The sequence below is a fragment of the Bison bison genome, unplaced genomic scaffold, assembly GCF_000754665.1.
Source record: "Bison bison bison isolate TAMUID 2011002044 unplaced genomic scaffold, Bison_UMD1.0 scf7180017864102, whole genome shotgun sequence".
NCBI classification, from domain to species: domain Eukaryota; kingdom Metazoa; phylum Chordata; class Mammalia; order Artiodactyla; family Bovidae; genus Bison; species Bison bison.
Genome location: NW_011494674.1, coordinates 248,423 through 255,827, shown reverse-complemented (window position 1 = coordinate 255,827; position 7,405 = coordinate 248,423). Strand labels below are relative to the sequence as shown.

General features: G+C 32.0%; 1 protein-coding gene across 1 annotated transcript in view; it reads left to right on the top strand.

Moving 5' to 3' along the window:
* Positions 1-471: 471 nt before the first annotated feature.
* TDRD3 (tudor domain containing 3) overlaps positions 472-7,405 on the top strand; it is a 153,023-nt gene continuing 146,089 nt past the window's right edge. The window contains exons 1-2 of the mRNA XM_010838658.1: positions 472-577; positions 5,300-5,365. The gene's annotated coding sequence lies outside the window, so the exon portion shown is untranslated. The remainder of the gene's footprint in view (positions 578-5,299; positions 5,366-7,405) is intronic.

Here is a 7,405-nt window from a genome sequence, read left to right as displayed (position 1 = left end):
GTTTATTGAAGATTCTTAGGAACATTATGTTAGACAAAGGGGAGTTGAAAAGATAATGTGAGAAAGTATCTGAGAGGAAAGTTTTGTTGGATTAAATTTAAAACTATGCTGTTTTTAGTTCTATTTTTATTGCACATGTCAATCTCTTAAGAGTTTACTCTAACTTAATATTTAAGTTGGATATTGTATTTGTGTAACAGGGAAGAGGAGCTTATTGATTCCTTAAGAAGCATATTGATGTTTAAATAGCTTTTCTTAGAAAGCATTTGGATACTTTTATTAACATAATATCCCTTTAAAGACATAAAAGGAAAAGTATGCGTTCTCCATCCTGTTCTATCAGAGATGGTAAACAGGGAGTATCCAGGGCTCTCTGGTATTTGCAGTAGAAACATTTAATAGTAGAGAACAAAACTACTTGTAGACTTAAGAAAGTAATTTTGGTTAACTTTGATTTTAGAAAATATTAAGCCATTTATTTTATTTTAACAGGTATCTTTCAGATGAAGGCATTGAAGCTTGTACAAGTTCTCCTGACAAAGTCAATGTAAATGACATCATCCTGATTGCTCTCAATGTAGGTTTTATTTATTAACTTATAAACATTTAGAATCTGGAAGCTATATTTATGAAAAATATCTCATAGAATAAACTGGCTCTTATAAAGTGGAGAACGTCTTTCATTTTTATTGTCCATTTCAAGTTGCAGTGATGTTTGTTGAATTTGGTAATCTTATATAAGCCAATTATTAGAAATATATATTTCCTTAATGTCTATTATACGAAATCAGTGAAAAAGGGAAAAGTGCAATTAAAACTTTTTCACCTTATGATCAGTTATAGAATTTCATTACATTTATAGTAGCTATGTAATAGCAGTAAAAACTGATCATATTCATAGAAACAAATTGATATTGAATTTACATACAAACTAGCTAGGTTACAGCTTCTTGACAGTTGTATTTTTTATTTTGAAGTAACTTTTCCTGTTGATCAAAGTAGTATATACTGTACAGTATGACTACTGCAGAAAATACAGAAAAATAAGAAAGCCCAATAATTACTGTTAATGTTTTGATACATTTTTCTTCCCTAGCTCTTTCCCTTTTCCAATCTGTTTAGCAGTGTCTTTTTTATAATTGAGATTGACTTTTAGATTTTTTTTGAAGAGTTATAAAAATTGTTTGAAGTACAGATGTGATTAAATGAATATTCTTTTTTCAATCTTGTGGTTACCCTAGTGGGAATTTTTTTCTTACCGCCTTTACAATTACAGTCTATTAAACAATGAAATTTATATGCTATGTTATATAATCAATGAAATTCAGAAGAGAATTACTGTCTGACAAATCCATTATGTCACTGCAAAGTAGGTTTAGCATAAAGCAGAAAGGGTGGCAACTGATAAGAACATATGAAATATAAATTAATATATAACTATAACTTTTTCTTTTCCAATTACTGAAAATTTTATTTATGTAATTAAATGTGAATTTAAACGTAGAATTTATATATTGAAATTTATCATTTTTTTAGCAGCTTGCAGTTTTATTCAGTAAGACAAACAGGTTTTTTAGAAATTATGTGTGTTACCCATGACTACAGATGGGGATATTTATTAGACATTTTATCTTTCCTTGACTTGCACCCAAATTAGTGAATTTTATTTTCAGAAAATGTTACAAAGAATCCCAGTTTATTTCTTTGTTCACTAAAAGCAAAAGACCTAAATAGGAAAAAGGCTTTGTGACAGTCTTCTCTTCTTATTGATATTTATATATGTAGGTAAATAGCATTGAGCTATCTAAAAATTGGGTAAGAAACTAAATAAAATAAGTCGACACAAAGTATTTGACCTGGTATACATAAGAGGTACATGATGATTATTAGTGAATTAACTTGTCTTTATAATTTTCTTTAAAATATATAAATACTCCAGTCCAAAGCTATCATGCTGTGTAATAGAATTAAAGAAATACTTTTAATAAGGATGAAGTCTATACCAGACAAGTAGTCTAATTTTCAAGTTCTTAAACTTTGAAGTAAAATCAGTCACATACAGTATTTCTGTTGAAATTTTTTAACTTTTGAGTGATTGCAGGATGTTAATCCCTAATTGAGAAAGACTTGCATTATTGATTTTTATATATAACTTACTACATATTGGGAGAATAATCCATGCACAAGCTTTCTTACCTTCTCTTCCTCCTATGGGGAACACACTAAATTTGTTCTTTTATCTAGCAGTGAACAAAGCAATAGTATGTATGTAGAGTGTTTCCTGCCCAGGAAAGTCCATTAGGCTTTTATTGGGCTGTTCAAAAATGTACTCTCTGCCTAGAATGCAACAAAATTCTAGACATATCCCCTTGAAAGCAGGTGTTCACCATATCACATTGTTAATACAAATAATTTAGGCCGTGGGCCACATTTTCAGTTAGGGAATGGTTCTGGTACCAAGTTCCCAGATGCCAGCTTAGGGCCAACTTTGTAAGTGGGCCCTTCTAAAGGTAGCAGCCTTAGAGGTGCTATGTAACTCTTTTTAGCATGGATTAGTATGTTGAAAGGTGGGAGGTTTCTTAATTTTTACTCTGTAGAATGAGGAGTAAGGATTTTAAGAATAATATAGAAATTCAGCATGGAGTTTTGAATTCCTGCATTATTCAGAGCAAAATTAAGTGATAGTCTAGTCTTAAATTAGTAAATAATGTGTAATAGTAAAAATTTTAAAAGATTATTTTAAAATTTCTTTTAATATTCTGTATAGTATAAAATGCTTTGCCAAATAGATACTCTGCTGAACTTATTTGAAGAAATAAGTCAGGAATGTTGTTTGTGTGTGCACACATGCATCTTATAGGTTAAATATTTCTCTTGAATAATTAGTTATTCACTATAAATACATTTTTGGACCCAGCTATTCTAGTGATCCTGATATAATGGCATCTGAATCATAGAATTAACTTTGATTTTAGGATGTTTAAATATTTGGTAGGTCATTTTCATCTTGCTAAAAGAACAATGAAATAATCTTCCTTATATGTGTGTATGATACTTTAAAAGTTCTGTGAACTTTGACTACATTGTTTCTTTCAGCATGACAACAACTTTGGAAGATAGAATTGTTAATATATTTTTGATCTTATGGAGGAATAAATTATCTGGATTTAGAGAATTTCTGACATGTCGTATTAGTTATAATATACAGTAAATTGAAGTTTAGAATTTTAGTCTAGTGCTTATTTCTATAATACTTTATATAAATGCCTCATTTTATTTTACATTTTATAACTAGTGATAAAATCAGAAATGAAGGACCATGGTGTATCATAAAATTTGTATATATTCTGTTTCTTATATGTGTTTAAATATTTCAGCTTTTCTGTGACTTTCAAAATAGTGATTTTTTATGAACTTAGTTGTATTATTTACTTGTTACATGCATTCAGATAATAACAGTATGCGTGTTTTATATTCAGTAAACATTATAGCTAACACTTATTAAATGCTTATTCTTTGTAAGTCATTGTGCTTAGTGCTTCACATGTATTATTTAATCTTCAAAACAGTGAAATGCCAGGATAAGAATTTTTTCCCCATATATTGCTTAGTATTTTCAAAGTAAAAATGCATGCAACTTGAGGTTTGGTTTATAGTTCTTTCACTCTGTTATTGGAGACTGTACAAAGGATAAAGCTGAAACATTGTTAAATATTTGGATATGGGGCTTAGTTTGCCTGGCAGTTCCATTCAGTGAATTGTACTTTAGGAATGATCCTTGCATTACATTGAGAAATAAAAGTCATGGTAGTAAAAAGACTGGAAAGGATCTGTGAGGGTTGTATAATATGTATTCTTGTTTCTTAAGCTGACTGTATGTGGATATTTCAAGTGAAATTATATTATTGTAGGTATTCAAAGGCAATGGCACCCCACTCCAGTACTCTTGCCTGGAAAATCCCATGGACGGAGGAGCCTGGTAGGCTCCAGCCCATGGGGTCGCTAAGAGTTGGGCACGACTCAGCGACTTCGCTTTCACTTTTCACTTCTATGCATTGGAGAAGGAAATGGCAACCCACTCCAGTATTCTTGCCTGGAGAATCCCAGGGACAGAGGAGCCTAGTGGGCTGCCGTTTATGGGGTTGCACAGAGTCAGACACGACTGAAGCGACTTAGCAGCAGCAGCAGGTGTTCAAAGAAGACTATCCTATTACTCTATGTGTTATCCTTTTATAAATAACACAGTAATTGTAATCATCTATTGATAGTATTTTTGCCTTAAGTCTAACATAAATTTCTCCCTTAAAATTTTTGTGATTAAATGCATTCTGAGTCTCTTTTCTCTTGCTCTTGAGACAATGAAGAGCTCTGTTTACTGTTATTTAAGGAATTAAAAAAAAGTACAAATTTAGTTATTGAACTAACCTCACTGTCTCAAGCATCAAGATAATTTCTTAGCTTAAATAATTAGGCCTTTTTCATGAGTAGTATTTAGTTTTCTTCTGAATAAATTTCTTACTATTCCTTTAGTTTTCACTTCTTAAAGAAGACTGAATCCTTAAAAATTTTATGTAGACTCTGTGTGTAGTTGAAGTTTTGTTTTTGCATCAGAAATGCTATAGCTTTGTTTATCTTAGTCCTTTTTATGTTTTGCTTTGGTTTGTTGAGTAATAGGTGCATCTGGATTTTCGTGTAGTCAGTCTTTTGTTCACCAGCTTCTATTTCTGAAATTTGTTTAATAAGCAAATGAAATGTTTTTACTACAGTACAGTCTTACTGTGACTTCCTGCTTTTGTAGTAAAGAATATTCTCTGGGATATTTGTATGTTATGTAGCTTTATGTTAGGAGTATCACAGCCTATAGAGTACTGTACTTTCATGTCTCTGCATATCAAAGTTATATAGAATTTAGTTGTCGAAAATATACTCTGTTTGTTCAAAGTAGTCATTTGGTTTTGGATTGTGACATTAATTTCTTACTAAGTCTATATAGTTTACATAAAATCAAGTTTTAGATTTTAATAAAAGGGTACCCAGAGAAATACGACCAGATGTAAGTAAGGCCTTATATATTACTGTTTAATTTACTGGTGTACTTTAAACAGTGTATATATGGGACTGAAAATGGTTGATTTTTACATATATAGATCTCATAATCAGTTGAAATACAAGCTACATCTAACATATAGTTAAATTCTGTTACTCAGACCTTAACTAATTTTATCTTTGTTTGTGAGTGAGATTAGATTTAGAGTCATTTTTCTCTAATTTTATTTTAATAATAATATTTTTATTTTAGACAGACTTGAGAACAATTGGCAAGAAATTCCTCCCCAGTGACATCAATGGTGGAAAGGTAGAAAAGGTAAAGAAAAATGTTAACTTCCTAAATTATGTTAAGTACAATAAATATGAACATCTACTAAATTATTGGGATTATTTTTTGTCAAGGAAGACTACAACTTCAAAATATTTTGGAGGGAACAAGTCACAAAATTATCATTTTAGTGACTTCCTATACATATGGAAAATTATTAAAACGAACTTTTAAACTTTTGGTGACTTTTCAACATTAAAAAAATACTCTTGTCTTAGGAATTATAACTGTGACACACTTATTTACATGTGAGACTTACCAGATATTGGAATTCAGAGGACCTTTTTGTATCTTTTTATTTTAGTATCTGTTACCATATTTATTTAATGAACTTATTGATATAGGAGTATAAGATTGTGAGAGAATGTTAGGAACAGTTTGGCAAAGCTGTGCATTTGGTTACTGCTATCATTTTTCATAACTTATGTATTTATGTTATGAATTTTTTCAGTGATTTTTTGAAATACAAGGATACAATTTTTGGATTTTAGATGCCAACTAGTCAGTCTTTTGGAGAAGGCAGTGGCACCCCACTCCAGTACTCCTGCCTGGAAGATCCCATGGACGGCAGAGCCTGGTAGGCTGCAGTCCATGGGGTCGCTAAGCGTGGGACATGACTGAGTGACTTCCCTTTCACTTTTCACTTTCACGCATTGGAGAAGGAAATGACAACCCATTCCAGTGTTCTTGCCTGGGGAATCCCAGGGACAGGGGAGCCTGGTGGACTTCTGTCTATGGGGTCGCACAGAGTCGGACATGACTGAAGCGACTTAGCAGCAGCAGCAGCAGTTAGTTTTTTACTTCTTATTCATTTATATTCAATTTCTTCTTTTTATTTGAAAATAATGCAAACTGTGTCAATCAAAAATTTTATATATGCTGTTGCTCACTTTTTGAATTATTAATGAACATCTTTATAATTTGAAATACTTTGAATGTGTATGTCTTGAGTTTGAGTAAGTATTCTTATCATTTTAATACTCACGTATTTAAGATAGTTGCTATACCTTAGATGTTTTAAATTTTAGATAATTTCAAAAGGTCTATAATGTATCAACATTTTTCACATTTTCTAAATGTTGGTCCTCATATGTGATAGGTGGTAATCATTTAGCTGGAAAGAGAACAAGAGTTTATAATCCGCCCTAGCTTTTGAAGCAGGTACTCAAGAGAAGAGAGTTCTACAGACTCCTCAGCAATTCATTTTAATGTTTAACAATATTCTATGTAAGCGAATTTAATTGTATTTTAATCTAAATTTCTTATGTTGCAACTTAAGTCCATAATATCTTCTTTATCTTCCCTCAGGGAAATGGAGAACATCTGGTTACCTTCCTTTGTGAATAATTCTTCATATACTTGAATCTTGTAAATGTCACTGCTACAGGTTTCTTTTTGTTAAAACCATCTATCTTGGTTCCTCTGTTTATTCTGTCTCCGGCGTTCCATTCATCTTCATTGCTCTTCTCAGAGTCCTCTCCAGTTCCTTGCATTTCATTTTCTGGTTATGGTAGTAGTTCTGACCTCAGTGTGCATCAGAGTCATCCTGAGGCCTGCTACAACACAGAGTGCCAGCTTCCCACCTCGCCCACTGCCATGTTTCTGACTCCACTGAACTGGGAAAGAGCCTGAGAATTTGTACTTTGAACAGGTTTCTGTGGGATGTTGATTCAGCCAATCTGGGAAACATACTTAGAAAACCTCTAGGGTGTAGAACTCCAAATTAGGCAGCAGTCTTGGACAGGTCTGATGAATGCAACAGTTCCTCACAGAAGAAGTAACGAGTATCAAAGCAGTGCCTGCATATCCTTATACTAGTCTATTTAAGAAAACTAGCATTCTGGATTATTGATTTTCCATTTTTTCTTTTTCTGTCTTTAAGGACTTTCAGAACCTACCACTGTTAAAAGCTCACAGGGAAAGGTACTCTGAAAGTTTTCTCTGCTTTCTCCAACTTCTCAGAGCATTTTTGCTTCAGAAAATTTTATAAGTAGTCTCTTTAGAATTTCCTTTGAATATAGCTAACAG